This window comes from Spermophilus citellus (genome assembly GCF_964194105.1).
Source record: "Spermophilus citellus genome assembly, chromosome: 18".
NCBI classification, from domain to species: domain Eukaryota; kingdom Metazoa; phylum Chordata; class Mammalia; order Rodentia; family Sciuridae; genus Spermophilus; species Spermophilus citellus.
This window is the reverse complement of record NC_138200.1, coordinates 59,871,583-59,893,622: the sequence shown is the minus strand read 5'-3', so window position 1 is coordinate 59,893,622 and position 22,040 is coordinate 59,871,583.

The following is a 22,040-nucleotide window of genomic DNA, read 5'->3' as shown; positions in this document are numbered from 1 at the left end:
GATGTAATATCTGCTTTCAGCGATGGAAGGGTAGAGGAGAAGCACATCCACTTACCTCCCCCTCTTTTTAGGAAGTTAAGTTGTTGGTCCTTATGCAATGGGAAAGAACTAGGCTCGTGTCCCCCTTTCGTTGAAAAAGATGCTAGGAACATGCATTTTGATGTATTATATTCTTTTAGTTTCTACTGTTGGAGGCAGAAAGATGAAGAGTGTTGGTGATGACTTCTCCCCACCCCATCCACAGGGAAGCATAAATTTCTCCAACATTCATGTCTGTGTTTCAGATTCCTCCACGGCAAATTGTTACAGCCATTATGGAAAACAATAGGGAGACTCCTCAAAAAAAAAAAAAAAAAAGAACCGCCATATATGATCCTGCAATCCCACTTCAAGCTGATCAATCCAAAGGCTACATAATCATTATCTGGAAGATTTATCTGCAATTCTGTCACATTCCATGACTAAATACTTAAGGTCACTCCAAGTGAACTGGGCTGGCACGAAATAATCACACAGAGACAGAGAAATACCTTTTTCTTTGGGTCCTGGGATGACTCCTCTGACCTTAGGGGTCCTTGGAAAAAGAGAAAAGAGCACACGCTGAACCCTTTTATTGGGAAGAAGCCATTCAAATGAGGAAAGGGGTAGGATTACAAAGGAATAGGTGAGTGTAGCTCAACCTCTGTGGTGACACCTACACAGGGAGCCCCGCCTTGCTATCTGAGCTGGGACAACGCCCAAGTCACCAGGAAATGTAGTGACTGGTCAGAGCCTCTTCATTCAGGACTGGAAGGCGTGGTCATTCAGAATGGCTCCCCACACAATTCCATGTTGTATGGAGCATTATTCACAATAATCAAGTTATGGAAGCCACCACAGTGTCCCTTGATGGATGAATGTATTAATAAATGTGGTTCACACATACAATAAAATGTATTCAGTCTTTTAAAAAAAAGAAAAATAAAAAAGAGAGATCTTGCCATTTTTAACAGCGTGGGAAAAACTCCAAGACGTTATGTTAAGTGAAATAAGGTAGACCCAGAAAGAAAGAGGCTGCTTCATCTCATTTATATGTGGGATCTTAAAAAAACAAAACAAAAAAAAGGTAAAGTTATAGAAACAGAGAAAAGCATAGTGTTTACCTAGGTGGGAAGATGGAGGCAATGGAGAGATATTGGTCAGAGGATACCACCATACAGTTTAAGAAAAATTCTGGAGACCTAGGGTACATCATGGGGACTATGATTAATGTTTTAGAAACTTGAAATTTGTTAAGAGACTAGATTTTAAGTATTTTTTTACTGTACAAGTTAGGGATATGTGAAGTTAGGGATATGTTAATGAGGCTGATTGTACGGATGATTCTGATATATACCTATATCAAAACATCATGGGGCACACTTTGAATATATACAATTTTAATTTGTCAGTCACACCTTGATAAAGCAGAAAAAAAATAAATTTATCCCAACGCTAGGCCATCTTCCCTCTAGCTCTAATAGCTAGGAAAATATGCTGAGCTGCAAAGAATAAGCAGGACAAGATCCAGACAGGGAGTATAGATCCTTCTCTGGAAAAACTGATGAAGGTGACATAAATGCCCAGAGAAACATTGCAATTTGAACTTTCATATTTCGAACTGTGAACTTGATAAACCAGGAGGTGGCAAAGAGCACAGTCATAATTCATAGAATATCTATTAGTTATGTAGGACCCGAGGATATGATAGATGAGGTACATGGACGGAGGACATCATGTCCCTTTCAGTTTTATTAAAATATGGTTTAAGTAGGTTTAATTATATTCCCCAGGCATTTGCTGTACATGCAAGGTGAAGAGGCTGCTGAGTTCTCTAACTGGAGGGGCTGAGGGATATTTATGTTATGCTCTACGGATGCACCGTGGGTACAGCTGGTGAACAGTGCTGCTTGGAGGTTGCATCCGACAATTACCAGTGCTATATTTGAAAATCAAATTAATATGACATACTTACTTTCTATAAAATGCTCATAAAGGTAGGAGGATAATTTTGCTCAAATACAAGACAGAAGAATATGATAAAGAAGCATAATCATGGCTCAAAAGTGCTTATTCAGTCCCTGGTGTGATTAATTCTAAGGCTTTACAGGGGAAATGTTATTTTTAACTGGAAAAGATTAGCATGCTTGAAAAATGGGAAATAATGAGGGAAGATGTAGCATGGGCAGGTCAGAGGATATACTGAACGAAGTAGAATGGCGTGGCTTGGATTTGAGGTGTATACGGCACCCTCATATTTTAATTAACAAAGAAGAACTTTAAAATATTATCATGGTTTTCAATAATAAATAAAAAGTTAATTTGGAATCAGAACGAGGAAGGTAATCAATGACTTGCTAACTGTAGAAATGAGGTTTCTTTTAATTCTGGCAATGGCAGTGACCAAATATTGTATTATTTAGGGTGAATTTGGAAAGCATTATCATTACTTATGTGAAAGACACATTGGATCAATGAGAGTTTAGAGAAAGAATGACAAAATAGAACAGATTCTAGAGTAAAGAGTTTGAGGTAGAATATTGGGGAAAAAAGATTATGTAGTAGGCTCAGATTCAATCAGTAAATATCTGACTCTCTACTGTGTTCAAGTTGTCATGTTATTAACCATAAAAATGGAATCTCTGTCTTTGACTTTTTCACTCAAGAGTTGGAACTAAGAAGTAAATGAATAACTTCTAGGAGTGACAGGTCAGCTTGTGGACCAACCCTCCAGCAGGTTGTAATTATAACTGAACCAATTAAGTACATAATATCTGGAAGCCTTGAAAAGTGCCTGAGAACAGGAAGAAACCACAGGATAAATATGCTTGAAAATAAAAGAGAAATGCCCTGAAAATCACTTGCTCTGCCTATTGTGTTTTGCAGGAGAGCAAGACGTCTAGGAGAAAAACCCTAGTCACTGGTTTATAATCAGAGAGATGGAGTGTAGGGCTTCCTAAGTGGTTAGAAAATGAGGTGAGAAACCGTAAGGAAAAGACAATACCGAAGGGGATACCCAAATCTATGTACCATCTTCACATCCTTCGCTGACCCTTGAACTCTGCATGTTCAGGGAGGAGGCCCAAGTTGTCACTAACAATAGCTGGAAACCCTGAATGGAGTTGTTAGCTGCTCTTGTCTCCAAACTCCTTGGTGAAATATCAGCTGTGTGAATTCAGGAAATACCAAGAGGATCTGATAATACATCCGGAAAGAGTTTCAATTTTGAATCAAATTTTGATTAGCTTTGCTGAACTCAAAATTAACACTTCGAGGGAAGTTAGTAGATTTCAGAGTCCCTACATTATACCACCCATAACATCCTGGATATAATTTAAAAAGTAGTAGACCTTGGAAAATAATAGGAACATGTGATCCCAAATCAAGAGAAAAAACACTGCACAAAGACACTTCCCAAGATGACTCATATTTTAATTAACAAAGAAGAACTTTAGAATACTATTATATTTTTAAGGATTTAAAGGAAACTGTGACCATCATAAGGAACTAGAGGAATTTAAGCAAATAATGCAAACTGGTAAAGAGAAACAAATAGCATAGAACTGAAAAGCAAAATCTGTGAGATGAAAAATTTAATTGATGAATTGAGCAGATTGAAGATCGAAGAGGGCAGAACAAGGGGTCATTGAATTTGGAGATTCATGGAAATCATCGACTCTGAAGAAGACAGAGAAGTAGGATTAAAGCACCTCATGACTCATGGGATTATAAGGCAATATCGGGCACGTGTAATCTGAGCCCTAGTGAAGAGGGCGTGAACATTTTCAAAAATCTGAAAAACACCCAAGTCTAAATCTTTCATGTTCAGCAAACACCAAAGAGGGTGAATGAAAGGAATAACTTAAGTAAGCACATGATAGTCAAACGCTAGAAACCAAAGATGAAGAGAGACAGTAAGAGCCAGGAAAGAAGATGATCCATTCCATTAAGAGAATAAAAATGCAAACAATGATTGATTTCTCCTCTGAAAAGCCCAGGCAGCAATGTGACATTCTCAAATTATTTTAAGAAAAGAACGTTCAATCTAAATTTGGCGAATCCCAGATTCCTTCAAAAAATCAAGGTGAAATAAAGATTTTTTTGGATAAATAAAAACAGAATTTGTTGCAGTTAGATCAGCCCTACAGGAATTCCAGAGTTCTTCTGAGTAAAGGGTCATGTTGGCAGACAAAGGCTAAGAACTCCCAGAGGGAAGAAATGAAGAGGCTCAGGCACTGTAAGTGTGGGCAGCTACAAAACCTGTTTATTCTTTTAATTTTCTGAAATCAATATGAATGTTTATGCAATGCAATGCCACCTCACTGAGGAGAGGCTAATGCACTCATGGTAATGTGTGTGACAAGACAAGGACAGGGGACAGATAGAGCCTCCTGTTGAGGTGTCTTTGCATTTTCTATGAAGGGCAGACTGTGATGAGTTAAGGAAAAATATGGTAACTCCTCAAGGATCCTTTTCTGACCAACGTTCCTCAAGAGAAAGAAAAACTGCAGAAAACAAATGTGGGTACTCTCCTCTGTTGCCCCCAAAGATGCTCCGAAGCTGGAGCCAATCTAAATGAGGAGGGTGAAGGAGTTTGTCTCAGAGAGCATCTGGGGCCTTAATGTTCTTATGGAAACCCATTTGGAATAGGGTTGCACGGGAGAGCGAGCATGACTACCAATATCAGGACCAAGGAAAGAGATATTGCAAAGGGCGATAAAAAGATAATAAGGGGACATTAAGAGGAAATGGTAAAGGCAGAGGAAGGAAATGACACATTACAGGAGGAAACAACAATGTATGAGGACAGATTTCTCATCAAAAGAGCCAAAAGGCAATGTGATAATAAATCCAAAACCTAGTTTACATAGACACCTTCATCAAAGCCAGAACAGAACTCATTCACCGGGTACAGAACGAAGCAGCAGCTCCGATGGTGCACGTGTGACAGCCCAGTGAGTAAAAAACTAAATCGAATTTGCAGCCAAAGAGCCTTCCAAGACACGCCCAGGCATACACGTGCACACTCCAATCCCAGACAGTTTCACTGATTTAACACGATCAAATGCTGAAGCCAGAAATAACACCAATGGTACAAATCCTCTTTCAGAAATGAAAGGAAGAGGGACAACTCCCAACTTCATTTGTGAGCCTGGCAACACTCAGACATCAGACTGTACGAGAACTCTCTGGCTTTGAAATGGTTACTAATGTCTTCTGAAACAATATGCTAATGGTCAACCAAACTGGAACAGTGTCCTTGGATTCCCCCAAGATTCCCAGCAATATGGAACCAGACACAAACATTTTTAATAGAACATGGAAACTCTGAAAGAAATGCCTTTTATAAACATAACTGCAAAAGTCCTTGGAGCAACATCAGCGATTAGAATCAGGGAACACAGCAAAAGGAGTTGATTTAGTATTAAGCAAATCAGTCCTTGTAATTCCCCATTTTAAGAGACTTAGGGAGAAGTTTTCTTTAAATCACCGCACCTGTCCTGAGAGAGAAAGGATCTTTTCAGAACAATTAATAACTTGTTTATGGTTCAGGCCGTGAATCCTAGTGTGGAAATGGCTGTGTCTAATTATTATTGCATTAAATTCTAAGCAGTACTTTCTCAGCAAATGCCAAGAATTAGACACCCAAGGCAGTAGCAGGCTTAATTTGGAGGCAGCTTAAGCCCACATTTTCTATGAAGCAGCAACTATTTACTTTTATTTAATTTTTTAAATTTTTTTTTTAGTTGTAGTTGACACAATACCTTTATTTTATTTATTTATATGTGGTGCTTGAGGATTGAACCCAGGACCTTAAACATGCTAGGCGAGAACTCTAAAGCTGAGCCACAACCCCAGCCCTATTTTTAAAAATTTATTCTAATCATACATGACAGTAGAATGCATTTTGACACATTGTACACAAATGGAGCACAACTTCGCCTTCCTCTGGCTGTACATAGTGCATGTATAGGAGATAGTAATGTCCATCTCATTCCACCGATAGTAATGTCCATCTCATTCCACCGTCTTTCCCACCACCATACCCTCTCCCCTCCCCCACTACCCTCTGCCCAATCCAAAGTTCATCCATTCTTCTATGTCCCCCAGCATTATGAATCAGACTCCACTTATCAGAGAAAACATCTGACCTTTGGTTTTGGGGGTGGGGGTGGTGGCTTATTTCGCTTAGGATGATATTCTCCAGCTTCATCCATTTACCTGCAAATGCCATGATTTCCTACTTCTTTATGGATGAGTAATATTCCAGTAATATACCAAAATGTACCACATTTTCTACATCCATTCATCTGTTGAAGGGCACCTAGGTTGGTTTCATAGTTTAGCTATTGTGAATTGTGCTGCTATAAACATTGATGTGGCTGTGTCACTGCAGTATGCTGATTTTAAGTCCTTTGGGTATAGACCAAGGAGTGGGATAACAGGGTCAAATGGCGGTTCCATTTCAAGTTTTCTGAGGAATCTCCATACTGCTTTCCATAATGGTTACACCAATCTGCAGTCCCATCAGCAATATATGAGTGTACATTTTACCTCACATTCTCACCAACACTTATTATTGCTTGTATTCTTTTTTTAAAAATTTATTTTAATTAGGTATATATGACATTAGAATGTGTTTTGATTCATTGTACACAATTGCAGCACAACTTTACATTTCTATGGTTGTACATGATATAGCATTGCACCATATGTGCAGTCATACATGTAACTAGGGTAATGATGTCCATCTCAGTCCACCATCTTTCCTGCCTCCATGCACTCTCTGTACCCTCCCTGCCCTTTGCCCAATCAAAGTTCTTCCATTTTTCCCATACCTCCTCCCTCCCTGTTATGGATCAGCATCCACTTATCAGAGAGAACATTTGGCCTTTGGTTTTGGGGGATTGGCTTCATTCGCTTAGCATGATATTCTCCAACTCTATTCATTTACCTGCAAATGCCATAAGTTCATTCTCTTTTAATACTGGTTAATATTCCATTCTGTATATATACCACAGTTTCTTTATCCATTCATCTATTGAAGGGCATCTAGGTTGCTTCTACACTTTAGCTATTGTGAATTGACCTACTATGAACACTGATGTGGGTGCATTACTAAAGTATGCTGATTTTAAGTCCTTCATGTAGACCAAGGAGTGGGATACCTGGGTCAAATGGTGGTACCATTCCCAGTTTTTCTAAGGAATCTCCATACTGCTTTCCAGATTGGTTGCATCAATTTGTAGTCCCACCAGCAATGTATGAGTGTGCCTTTTCCCCCACATCCTCGCCAACATTTATTGTTGTTTGTATTCTTGACAGCTGCCATTCTGATTGGAGTGAGATGAAATCTTAGAATAGTTTTGATTTACAGTTCTGTAATTACTAGAGTGTTGAACATTTTTTCATACATTTGTTAATTGAATGTATATCTCCTTCTGAGAAGGGTCTGTTCAGCTCTTGAACCCATTTATTGATTGGGTTTTTTGATTTTTTTGGTGTTAAGCTTTTTGAGTTCTTTACATATCCAGGAGATTAGTGCTCTACTTGATGTGTGTGTGGCAAAAATTTGCTCCCAGAATGTAGACTCTCTGTTCACCTCCTTGATTTTTCTTTTGCTGAGAAGAAGCTTAGTTTGAGTTCATCCCATTTATTAATTCTTGAATATATTCTTGTGCTTTAGGAGTCTTGGTAGGGAAGTCAGGGCCTAATCCGACGAGATGAAGATTTGGGCCTACTTTTTCCTGTATTAGGCGCAGGGTCTCGGGTGTTATTCCTAGGTCTTTGATCTACTTTCAGTTGAGTTTTGTGCATGGTGATAGATAGGGGTTTATTTTCATTTTGCTGCATATGTATTTCCAGTTCTCCCAGCACCCTTTGTTGAAGAGGCTGTCTTTTATCCAATGTATGTTTTGGGTACCTTTATCTAGTATGAGATAACTGTATTCTTATGGGTTTGTCTCTGCAACTTCTATTCTGTACCAATGGTCTACATGTCTATTTAGGTGTTAATGCCATGCTGTTTTTGTTATATAGCTTTGTAGTATAGTTTAAGTTCTGGTATTGTGATGCCTCCTGTTTAAGTCTTCTTGCTAAGTATTGCTTTGGCTATTCTGGGTCTCTTATTTTTCCAAATGAATTTCATTATTACTTTTTCTATTTCTATAAAGAATGACATTGGGATCTTAATTGGAATCACATTAAATCTCTGTAGTGCTTTGGATAGCATGGCCATTTTGAAAATATTAATTTTGCCTCTCCAAGAGCATGGGAGATCTTTCCCTCTTCTAAGCTCTTCAATTTCTTTCTTTAGTGTTCTGTACTTTTCATTGTAGAGGTTTTTCACTTCTTTTGTTGATTCCCAAGTATTTTTTTAGACTATTGTGAGTGAAGTAGTTTTCCTAATTTCTCTTTCAGAGGGTTAGAAGTGCATTTGATTTATGAATATTGATTTTGTATCCTGCTACTTCGCTGAATTCATTAATTAATTCTAAAAGTTTTCTGGTGGAATTTTTTGGATCCTCTAAGTACAGAATCATGTCATCAGCAAATAATAATTTGAGTTCTTCTTTTCATATCTGTATCACTTTAATTTATTTTGTCTATCTAATTGTTCTGGCTAGAGTTTCAAGGACTATGTTGAATAGAAGCAGTGAAAAGGGGCATCCCTGTCTTGTTCCAGTTTCTAGAGGCAATGCTTCTGATTTTTCTGTATTTAGAATGATGTTGGCCTTGGATTTAGCATAGATAGCTCTTACATTATTGAGGTATGTAAACTACTATCCCTAGTTTTTCTAATGTTTGAAACATGAAAGGATGCTGTATTTTGTCAGATGCTTTCTCTGCATTAATTGATGTAATCATATGATTCTTATCTTTAAGTCTATTGATGTGATGAATTATACTTATTGATTTCCATATGTTGAATCAACCTTGCATTCCTGAAATGAACCACAATTGGTCATGATGCACTGTTTTTTTTTTAAAAAATATGTTTTTGTATGTGATTTGCCAGAATTTTATTGAGAACTTCTGCATTAATGTTCATCAGGAATATTGGTCTGAAATTTTCTTTCCTTGATGTCTCTCTGCCTGGTATGAGTATCAGGATGATACCAACTTCATAGAATGAGTTTAGAAGGGTTCCTTCCTTTTCTATTTCATGGAATAATTTGAAGTGTATTGGTATTAATTCTTCTTTGTAGATTTTGTAGAACTCAGCTGTGAATCCATCTGGTCCTGGGCTTTTCTTGGTTGGTAGGATTTTGATGACATCTTCTATTTCCTTGCTTGAAATTTATCTGTTTAAATTGTGTATGTTCTCTTGACTCAGTTTGGGTTGATCATATGCCTCTAGAAATTTGTTGGTATCTTCAAGTTTTTTTCTGTTTTACTGGAGTTTAAATTTTCAAAATAGTTTCTAAGTGTCTTCTGTATTTCAATAGTGTCTATCGTGATGTTTCCTTTTTCATCACAAATTTTAGTAATTTCAGTTTTCTCCCTCCTTCTTTTTGTTAGAGTGACTAAGGGTTTGTCAGTTGCATTTATTTTTTCAAAGAACCAGCTTTTTGTTTTGTTAATTTTTAGAATTATTTCTTTAGTTTCAATTTCATTGATTTGTGCCCTGATTTTAATTATTTCCTGTCTTCTATTCCTTTTGGTATTGACTTGTTCTTCTTTTTCTAGGGCTTTGAGATGTAATGCCAGGTTGTTTATTTATTAACTTTTTCTTCTTTTAATGAGTGAACTACATGCAATGAACTTTCCTTGTAGCACTGCCTTCACAGGGTCCCAGAGATAAGTTATATTGGAGTTTTCATTTACTTCTAAGAATGTTTTTTTATCCTCTCCCTGATGTCTTCTGTTATCCATGTGTCATTCAATAGCATACTGTTTAGTCTCCAGGTGGAGTAGCTTCTCTTTTTAATTTTATCATTGATTTCTAATTTCATTCCATTATGGTCTAATAGAATGCAGGGTAGTATCTCTTATTTTTTTTTTTTTGTATTTGCTAAGACTTGCTATGAGGCATAACATATGGTCTATTTTGGAAACAGATCCATGTGCTTGAGAAGAAAGTGTATTTGCTCGTTGATGGATGGAATACTCTTTATATACCTGTTAAGTCTAAATTATTGATTGTATTATTGAGTTCTATAGTTTCTTTGTTTAGGTTTTGTGTTGTAAGATCTGTCCAGTGATTAGAGAGGTGTATTAAAGTTACCCAGTATTATTGTGTTGTTGTCTATTTGGTTCTTGTATTCAAGAAGGGTTTGTTTGACAGACATAGATGCCCCATTGTTTGGGGCATAAAAATTTATGATTGTTATATCTTGTGTATGTAGGAAACTCTTAAGCAGTATGAAAAGTGATCTAGTCTGTTGGTGATGCTTTCTATTGAGGTTTTTTATTTGGTTTATTGTTTCCTTCATTTCAAGGATTTCTGATCTTTTTTTTTTTCTTCTGAATCTCTAACTCTTTTTTTGAAGTAATCTTTTGCTACCTGTATTTGCTCCCTTATCTCTTTGTTGGAGTGATACATTTTTGCCTGTATTTTCTCATTTTGATCATCCTTTCCTTTCACAGATCATTTTAATTATGAAAATTCTGAACTCCTTCTCTGACATTTCATCAACTGTGCTGTCCGTGGATTCTGTTATTGTAGTATCCTGGTTTGTTTGGGGCAGCTGTTTCCCTTGTTTTTTTTCATGTCTATGTGTCCTCCTTTCTTGCAGTGTGGGTCTGAGGTATTAGAGTTTCTGCCCTATGATCTTATACTATCTGTGCAGATTATCTGTACCTCCCCTTGGTTTTGGACTTCCACTCTCTGCTGGTGTCCCACAGTGGATGCTATTGCTACTATAGGGGGTGGTGGCAATAGAGAAGGTAATTCGAGATAGCAGTGGGGGAGTCTCAAGATGGATGCAACCTCTTTCAGAGATGGGGCTAAAAGGGTGGGTCTTACAATGGCTTTGGGCTGCCTGTTCTAAAATACAGCTATATGTAGAACCTTTCTGTTGTTGCAAGGTAGAGGCTACTGCATGGGGAGGGCCATGGCTATGGCTGCAGTGTCCCAAGATGGAGGTGGGTTAGGCCTGGGCTCCCATGGGCAGATCCACTGGGGGCAGTTTTAGGCCAGGTCCTGAGCTCCGGCATGGGTCTGCTGCTCAGTGGGTATTGTTTGTTTTCTTGATAATTATCATTCTGACTAGAGTGAGACAAAATCTTAGGCTAGTTTTGATTGGCATTTCTCCAATTGCTTGAGATGTTGAACATTTTTTCACTATTTGTTAATCAACTGTACTTCTTCTGTGAAGTGTCTGTTCAGTTCTTTAGCCCATTTATTGATTGGGTTACTTGTTGTTGTTCAGTGTTTTGAGTTCTGTTACAAGCCATCCATGGGCTGTGTTTGGGTTTTGTTTTACATAGTAGCTTAATGAGGAGATAAGTCTGGCATTGGGAACCCCACAGGGATTGATTGCCTGATGCAGGTGAATTCCCCCCTCACACAGCACCTGAGATGGGTATGACCTGCCAAGATGTCAATCAACCTGCCGACTGTAAGACACCATGAAGCAAGGCTCTGCTCTTGAAACCTTATTCCTGACTTTGATGTATGATGGACTTGCCCATCCTGACTCAGCTTTCTGAAAATATTTTTTGTGTCCTGTGGTTTTTTTCATTGTTCTATTTTTCTTAGATTTTATGTCTCAGCCAGCCCATTCCACCGAGGGGAACCCCATACCCATTGCCTGCATGGGACATAGCCGAGAGAATTCTTTCTATATCCTGGAGAACATTTGAAAGCATTCCTTCCAAAAACTGGAACAAGACAGAGATGTCCTCTTTCGCCAGTTTTATTCAACACAGTCTTTGAATCTCTAGCCAGTGCAATTAGACAGAGGAAAGAAATTAAAGGAATATGAATAGGAAAAGAAGAACTCAAATTATCCCTATTTGCCAATTACATGATTCTGTATTTAGAAGATCAAAAAATTTCACCAGAAAAATTCTAGAACTAATAAACAAATTCAGCAAAATAGCAGAATATAAAATTAATATCCATAAATCAAATGAATTCATATACATCATTGATGAATCCTCTGAGAGAAAAATTAGGGAAACTACCCCATTCACAATAGCCTCAAAACAAAAAACAAAACAAAACAAAACAAAAAATCCCTTGGGAATCCATCTAACCAAGGAGGTGAAGAATGTGATGATCATTATTATACAAAGTACATGTATGAAGACATGAATTGGTGTGAATATACTTTGTATACAATCAGCGATATGAAAAATTGTGCTCTATATGTGTAATAAGAATTGTAATGCATTCCACTGTTATATAAAAAAATTTAAAAAGAAAAGAAAACTACAAAACACTAAAGAAAGAAATTGAAGAAGACTTAGAAGATGGAAAGATCTCCTATTCTCTTGGATAGACAATTAATATTGTCAAAATGGCCATACAAAGTTCTATACAGATTCAATGTAATTCCTATTAAAATTCCAATGACGTTCTTCATAGAAATAGAAAAAACAATAATGAAATTCATTTGGAAAAGTAAGAGACCCAGAATAGCCAAAGCAATCCTTAGCAAGAAGAGTAAAGCAGGAAGCATCATAATACCAGACATTAAACTATACTACAGAACAATAGTAACAGAAACAGTGTGGTATTGGCATCAAAACAGACATGTAGACCAATGGTACAGAATAGAAGACACAGAGACAAATCCACATAAATACAGTTATCTTATACTAGACAAAGGCACCAAAAGCATATATTGGATAAAAGATAGCCTCTTCAACAAATGGTACTGGGAAAACTGGAAATCCATATGCAGCAAAATGAAATTAAACCTCTATCTCTCATCCTGCACAAAACTCAACTCAAAGTAGATGAAAGACTTAGGCACTAGAACAGAGAGTCTATGCCTAATAGAAGAAAAAGTAGGCTTCTTGGAGTCAAAACCTCTTCCTTTAAAACTTGGATATGTACAAGAGAGATACTTTTAAAACATATTTCACTGCATATTCCCTCTGAAAAAAGTCCTGGAGGAATTATTATGGAGGAATTATTATTATTATTAAACATAAGTCTAATGATGTTTTTCTTTTTAAAAGGTTTTTAATGCCACCCATTTCCCTGCAACAGATTATGCTAAGTGAAGCTAGCCAATCCTTAAAAAACAAATGCCAAATGCCTTCTTTGATATAAAGAGAGCAACTAAGAACAGAACAGGGAGGAAGAGCATGAGGAAAAGATTAACATTAAACAGAGACGAGTGGGGGGAGAGAAAGGGAGAGAGAAGGGAAAGCATATGGAAATGGTAGGAGACCCTCAATGTTACACAAAATTACATATAAGAGGTTGTGAGCGGAAAGGGGGGGGGGAAACAAGGGAGAGAATTGAACAACAGCAGATGAGGTAGAGAGGGAAGATGGGAGGGGAGGGGAGGGGGGATAGTAGGGGATAGGAAAGGTAGCAGAATACAACAGTCACTAATATGCCATTATGTAAAAACGTGAGTGTGTAACCGATGTGATTCTGCAATTTGTATTTGGGGTAAAAATGGGAGTTCATAACCCAATTGAGTCAAATGTATGAAAGATGATATATCATGAGCTCCGTAATGTTTTGAACAACCAATAAAAAAAGAAAATTTTTTATTATTTAAAAAAAAAGGTTTTTAATGTCTCTCCATTTTTCATTTTATTTACTTGTTCTTTTTATATATACATGACTGTAGAGTATATTTTGACACATTATGCATACATGGAATTGAACTCCTTATCGCTGGCTGCTATAGGCCTGTTGATACCCTACCTTCATCATGTTGGCCAAAGAGCAGCTATTTTAACCAGAAGGTTTTGAATAAAATTCTTCCACTGAGATCGGATGCTAATTCTATGGAAAACATTCACTCATGGTTCCATACTCTTGGGAATCATAGGGGAATCTAAAAAGATTCTGTTTCAGGTTCTATGGACCACTTGGCATGCTTATTTCTGAAGACATTAATATTTCCAATTATTGGAGCATTAACTCACAGAGGGCTCTTATTTTAATGCCTAAGTTTTCGTTTTTAAATATATGTGTGCATCACATTGGAAAATTGTAAGTTTGTTGTATATTCCCTTTGAAGAAAATCCTGAAGGGATGATTATTATTTGTAAACATAAGTCTAATTTATTATTTTTTCTTTTTAAAAGGGTTTTTAAAGCTAGTTTGAAGCCATAAAAGATATGATTTGATCTGAAAGTTATCGTGTATGAACAAAAGCTATTTTCTTTTTTTTCCTGAAACTTCTAATACACTGTGATAGCATGCAATCTGGTTTTGGTTTGAGAGTTAGTAAATTCAAGGAGAAATAGCTCACTGGTAAAAACCACTCAAGAGGTCTCACACCTCCTGACTTTTCCACACCCTCCATCCACCAGAACTCTATTTTGGACTATTTAATGGACCCAGCAGAACAAAAATAAGCATGGTGTTCCACATTTTCTTTCCAGGAAACAATTTGGGGGCATAAAATATATTTTTAAATGGTGTCATCATAGATTTATCTTATATAAATTTCTACTAAACATTTTTATTGGGAGTAAAACAGAGGAAAAATTATTACACAAATTTCCCCTCATTAATGACATAAAAATCATAAGAATCCAAGAGGGCAAAGATTAATTAAACTAGAAGTATAGCTGGAGGACATTGTAAAAAAATGTAATATCAGCAGAAGTTAAAAAGCCAACATTGTGCTTTTAATTTTTCATTGTTTCTTCCTACAGTGTACTTCTTGGAGTTAAAACCACTCCCTTAAAACTTGAATATGTTCTAAACATGGAAGATACCTTTAAAATATGTTTTGTTGTATATTCCCTTTGAAGAAAATCCAGGAGGAATTATTATTATTTTTAAACATAAGTCTAATGATGTTTCTTTTTTCGTTTTAAAAGGGTTTTTAATGTCTCCCCATTTTTCAATTTTATTTTTATTTGTTCTTTTTAGGTATACATGACCCGAGAGTGTATTTTGACCCATTATACATACATAAAATTGAATTCCTGATTGCTGCTATAGGCTGTTGAAGATTACCTTCCTTACCCTACCTACCTGTCTTTCTCTTCCACTGTCCCTCAGCACATATCTCTATTTCAGTCTTGTTAAACTACTTAGGGTTTCCTAAAAGCTATTCTGGCAAGATTTTGCTTCTGTGGTCTTCTGCCCAGATGTTCTTTCCTTCTTATCTCCTTAATATGATTTTACTAATTCTTCAAGATATTTTTCAAATGTTATTTCCCCCAAACATTTCAGACAGGTGTCATGCCTTCCTCTACAATTCTGCAATGGTTTATATTTCGCATTCTTGAGGCTTCTGTTCCAAGTGTATGAATTAGAATTAGGGTTGGTGAACTAAATTGGCCCTGTTTTTATAAAGTTTTATTGGTGCATGGACACATGCCCCTTTACTTACATATTTACCTGTAGCTGATTTTATGCAGCAATGGCAACATTGCTACAGATTGAATTGAACCCTAAAGTCTAAAATATTTACTACCTGGGCTTTAACAGCAATAGTTTGTGAAACCTTCTACAAGTCTGTGAGTTTCAGGAGCACAAAGGCAGACATTGACTCATTGCCGAGTCCCTGACACCTTGCCTTGCGCTGTCCCCAGCTCTTGTTTGTTTCACCAGCTATGAATAAATATGTTATAATGCTTAAGAGTATAACATCTGAGACCTGGCCCTCCACATCCTAATCTCTCTGCATTCTAGATGTGACACCTAAAATGAATTATGCCACTCTTTTCTATGAAGTGACAATGATGGGTGACATCTATCTCACATGGCAAATGGGAGGATTCCATCTGGTACAGGTAACCTGTAGTGAGTGATCTATGTCAAATACTTAGTACACAATTTGATTGCTCTCATTATTTCTAGCTAGAACATGCTGTAGAGCTTTAGTAATTAATTTAAGAACTCCAAGACTCATTTTCCTCCCATAAATATAAGAGGAAGTGTTTCAGTTTCCCCTATCCTTCTATAACTCTGGATTTCAATATGGCTCCGAGTATAGTTCTCAGTGCTGTACTGATCTATGGTAGGGCTTCCTACGGAGGCCATGAGGGTCCAAATCTGAGACTGGCCTGGTCAACAAGATCAACTGACTCAGCCAGAGCATCCAAATTATTCTCAGAGCTAAAAAAGGAGTCAGTACTCAGAAGACAGACTTTCATACTTTAGGAAATTAAGCATTTCATGTTTCTAGTTCAGCTGAAGAAACACCAGAGAGCCATTATGACCTTGGAGGGATTCTAACCAGACAAAAATGTTCTTGCATAAGTTATCCAAACGTTTCCGAGATGTTTTTAGATGAACATTTCGATATGATTATAACTCATGTCAGGTTTGTTTAATTTTTGCTCTACATGATAATTCTGTTTTAAAAATATATTTTCTCAACTATAAGTTATGCAGAGAAGTTTTTACTTAAAAATATAAGTGTAAAATTTAAACATCAAAAAGTGACATGATAATTATATTTTACTACGTTTCTGCAAAGATTCTTTTCTAGCTTTCAGTTATCCAGGAAGACATCTAACCTCAGATTAGGGTTTTTCAAAGAATGGACAAAATCTGGCTGAGGTACAAAGAACAGAAAAAGCAAACATGTTCTGAAACCTCTGAGAAATTGTGTTGTCAATCAAATACAGTGACCTGATATTTAACTCAAACCAGAAGTGGACTCCTTTCTCCTGGTAACAAAGAGGACCTTGCATGCTGAACATGACAGAAAGCCCCAAAGACATATTTCTAAAAGGTTATTTCATATCTAAAGACAATATCTGCAGTGAGGACTAAGGCTGATTAATTTAAATATAAATGCTTAAAAAAACAGGAGAGCAGTTGAACACAAAGGAACATGGGAAAATATTTTAGAGTAGATTTATTGGTAAGTTTGAAGCTATCTGGGTAAAGTACTTTTCCTGACCACTCTTAATGTTGACCACTTATGGACCAATGATTATAAAATAATCTATTGGATTTTGTTACCAATTATGAGCATATCCATATGCTAGTATCCATATCCATAAAACTAATATGTTAGTTTTTATAACACTGTAAAGGGTTGGGAATCAAAGGTGATACTTCACGCCTGCAATATAATTGTATTCCTTTGAGACTTGTTTGTTAATGATAATTAAATAGTAAAAACATTACCTAGGAAGGTCTCTAATTTTAATCTTTGCAATTGCTTTGTTGGTGAGTTGGGGAGGGGGGACACTTTCTAGTTCCTGTCTAAAAAAACAATATAATGAGTATTTCTAAGATGCACAAGAATTTTCTGAGTACTTTAATTTAGTTGAAATGAATAGGTTGGATAACTTGATACACATGTAGAACTTTGTAAATTAGAAATGAACAAACACCACTGTATCATTTTACTCTCCCCCGTTGGCAGATCATAATTACATGTTTTGTCTGTTCTTTTTTTTAAGGGCTGTGAATTTTAAATGATAACGCTCCTCTCACCTCAATGTGAGAAATTGAGTCTCTATAATCAGCTCAAGTTATTCCTGCTTTCCTTGTATCCCATTATTTAAAGCATACTCTTTTTCAGTAGTTAATTATTATATATTATCTTCCCTATAATTATTTTTTTTCTTCTTCTGCACCACTTATTTTTAGATGTCACAATTGCACTTAGTTGAATACCAGATAAAAATACATTTAGTCATTGCCATCTGCCCTTATTGCTCTGCCCCTTCCACCGCTCTGAATCATTCTTTTTTTTTTTTTTTTCAAACTTCTCGGAACTCCCTGCCATTTGTCTCCTTCTTTGTGTTACTTCAATGAGCTAAACTAAAAGCCAAAGCAGCTTCTGCAAATCAAGGCAAGAACGTCACTGCCCAGGAATGGAAGGCTAATTCATAGCCACATATAAACCCTCAAACTTCTTCACTTGTATCTGTCTTTAAAGTTTCCAAGGCTAGAGCTTCTTTAATTTCTTGGCCATGCTGTGATGTATAATGTGTTTTATTTTTGGTAGGCTTGACTGTAAGACTGCTAATCAGTAAGAACCAGGAGGTTCTCAAGATTTCTGGGCTTTGTGTGGCGTCTGGGGTTGTTAAATCAAATTTTATTCTGCAGCCTCATCTTGTACGTCTTGGTCACGATTCTGGATCGGTTGCCTACTCTACTACAGGATGCTGGGTTACAAAAGGAGCAAACGTTACCTTTGCCACTGGGAGGAGGTTTAGAGATGGGTGTTATATCAGTCAGGGGCCAGTTCAGAGACAGAAGTCACACGAGTTGTTTTAGAGAGGGAATTTGATTCTTGACTAGGTGTAACCAGTTGTTTACCAGGTACCTGAAAAAGCCAACAAAGAAAACTGAGGCACAGCAGGTAGGAACTTCAGAAAGCCATTATCACCATTGGGATTGAGTTTGGGAGGATTAAAATTAGAAGCTCGGAGAACAGCACAGGAGGCTGACCTCCAGGCCTCTGAGAATCAGTCACTGCTAAGCAGATGCTGATGTCTCTGTCGTGATCAGTGGTGTCCTGGAGACTCCTGAGCTTCAGGGCCAGGTATCCCTTGGTGTGGGTATCTCTGACAGGGGAGGCCACAATGAAAGGGATTAGAGGTCCTGCCAACCAATGCCGGAAACACTCCAGATGGGTTCAGTTACTGCTGTGGGCAGGAATTGCTGCCACCAGGGTGGAGAAGTGAGGTGAGGGTGATGGTCCCAGGAACAGGAAGTTGCCAGGGTTGCCAGTGGAAACAAGAGGAAGCAAACAGGAAGGAGCCAATAAATCCCTCCTTCCTGCTGCACACTGATTTTCCCTCTGGCGTCCCATATTGGCAAAACTTCACCGGGAAAACTGACTCAAGGGAAATGTGTGCAGGGCCTCAGCCCAGCGGGCTTAAGGGTGATTGTTCCTGCACAACAGATAGGACGCTAAGGCAGAGAAGGTAATAGCTTATCCAGACCTTCCCAAGTTCACACAATTATGGGATAAGGAGCATATTGGCCCCAAAGTGTGATTTCCCTATAACCCATATAACATGGCTTCCAGGCTATGAGAAATATGACACTAATATTATATTTTTTTTGTATTACAGATATTATACCTATTGCAGACATTCAAAAAAAATAGAAGAAAGGTTTTCAGTCATTTTTATGAAACTCAAATGAAAATATTTTTGTCTCATATTCGAATAGGTGAAAGATTTGACCTTTTGCCCACATCAAGTCACAAGAATAATTTTCTAGGAAGAATTGACAATAGCGTTTATCAACTACTTCTTATTACTTTTAACTGTATATTTTAATTCATTCTGTTTTCTGACAATATGCTTTCTATAGGAGCCTGCGTTTCATTTCGGGACCATGTTTTTAAACAGTCATAATTACTTCATTTAAGAGAAACTATTAAACTCAAGAACAGAACAGTAATTTAGCAGCATCTGCCATCCTTGACAGAGTTAGAAATCTGTCAACAGGTGTTTGCAATTGTAAAATCACCCCTTTGTGTTAAAACATGGTGCACAAGATAATTGCTGCACAGTCGCAATTTTCTGCTACTAAATAAATTTGTTTATACTGATGTGGCCATTTTTAGCAAAGACTCACATTAGTCTTGCTGTTGACTAAAAATATTTGCTAGTTTGGAAACAAAAGGGAGTTCAAAGAGAGTAGCATTCAGTGGCAGTTTGTAGAAGAACTCAAGAAGACAGCTCTACTGGGGTTATGTGAGCCGGGGTTTGTGTAAAGTGCCATTTTAGCATCAATCATGACACAGCAAAGGCTTAACAAGAGCCTCGTGCAAAATCCAGTTCTCTACAAATCTCTGCCACGCAAAAGAATGTTTTGATAGGTTTGGGCGATGATCTAGAGTTACGTATCTTAAATTACAGCAATAATTCAAATGCTCATAAAAAAAAACATAAAAATGATAAATGAGCCTAAAAAGCAGCGGAAAGTTCCACCCCTTTCAAGAGATTCTCTTAAGAAGACAGAGTGGAGTAGTCAATATTTACAAAATATTTGCAAACATTATTATTATTTTTTTAAATGTGAGTCAGTCATTCATGGAATAGGAGTTTATTAATTAAATTTTCTGTTTTCAGCCTTGCTAAACATCGGGGAGTAGCAAAAGATGACCAAGACTGGGACTTCCCTCACAGACAGATCAATTAATCATGGAGACAACATCTTTGCCCAGAAAACAAGTTGAAGACAGTTTAGAGCACTAATTAATTACCACCGACTTTTCACAGTAATGGAGATTGTCCACCAGGGGGCGGGGCTGGAGGTGACAGCTGATTCCTGCTTATTTTTGGTGGGGAGACCTAACATGCAGGGAGTCCGTCCTTTGGATCCCTCTCTAGGTCTCCTCCTCCAGAGTGACTTTCCTGACCCTCTTGCAAGCAATCCTTTCCCTTCCATCTGCCCAGCTCCGTGAGATGAGGAGGGTCCTTGTTTTGGTCCTCTGCAGAACTCTCATTATGTCCTAATGTAGGCTTCATTCTACAATCTTGAGCTTTTTGTTGTTTTTCATCTTTGAAGCCAGAGGTAGAATCTGTCTGGCTCTCAAGTTCTCCCTCAGGCCCCTACACACCCTGCTGAGAAAAGAGCCACTGACTCATCAAGACAGATCCTGCTTCCTAGGTCCGTTCTGTGTCCACTGTACCTGCTATGCTGGTTACTAAAGAAGTTTTTTTTTATTATTATTATTTTTAAAAATGCAGAATGCATTTTTACTCATTCTACACAAATAGAGCACAACTTTTCATTTCTCTAGTTGCACACAATGCAGAGTCACACCATTCATGCAATCATACATGCACATAGGGTAATAATGTCCACCTTATTCCACCATCTTATCCACACCCATACTCCCTCCACTCCCGTCACTCCCCTCTGCCCATTCCAAAATTCCTCGATTTTCCCCTTGCCCTGCCCCATTTTGGATCAGCATCCGCTTATCAGAGAAAACATTTAGCCTTTTGTTTTTTGGAGATTGGCTTACTTTGCTTAGCATGATATTCTCCAACTCCATCCATTTACCTGCAAATGCCATAATTTCATTCTTCTTTAAGGCGGAGTAATATTCCTATGTGTATATATGCCACAATTTCTTTATCTGTGCATCATTGATGCAGCCACATCAGTGATTATAGCAGCTCAATCCACAAGAGCTAAAGTAATTTTTAAGCAATCCCTAGTCTTTTGGCAAGAGAACCTGCTCAGTAGATCTGTGAGAACCACAGGTAACATGCTTCTTTAAAGGTCAGTGCTCAGCAATGGGATTAGGCTGTCCATACACTAGCCATTAAGTCTCCTTCCAATGTCCTGCAGAGGTGGTGGTCATTCTATGGAAGAAATTAAAATCATGCATGGGCCGGGTGGGTGAGGCCAGGGAACATCCAGTTCTTGGTCAAGATCCATGTTCTATGTCTATGTTGGTGTGGAAGTAGCCAACCCTGTCTAACTTACCTTGGAGGGAAAGCACATCACCCCCATGTGAAGCCACCTTGGGGTAGAATGTGAATTTCTGGCCAGATGCCAGAATACTGAGTCATCATCATGTGTACCTGAGCATCTCCAGGGTCACCTGGTCTTTTCCGAATGCCCAGGACCCTTATCCCCAGACTCAGGACCAACTGGTGATGCCTTTGGCTGCCCTCTGTGTCTCCCATGCTGCCTGCGTTGTCCCTGATGCCTGCTCTGCCTAGAAGACATAGTCTAGAAGGTTCTTAAGTCATAAGGAAGCCTGAATCCTGCCTTCCTCCCTCCAGTCCAGGGCATAGCTCATCATGACTTTCTTCCTGACCCTTCACCATATTTAAATATTAAATTATCATATATGATTTTATACACAATAATAATAATAGTAAGTGTGTTAACAATTCAGATTAGTGAGAGGGAAGAAATGTAATTTTCAAAGCACAGTCAACAAAAACAGAAATAAACAAATGGGTCTACATCAAGTTTTTACTCA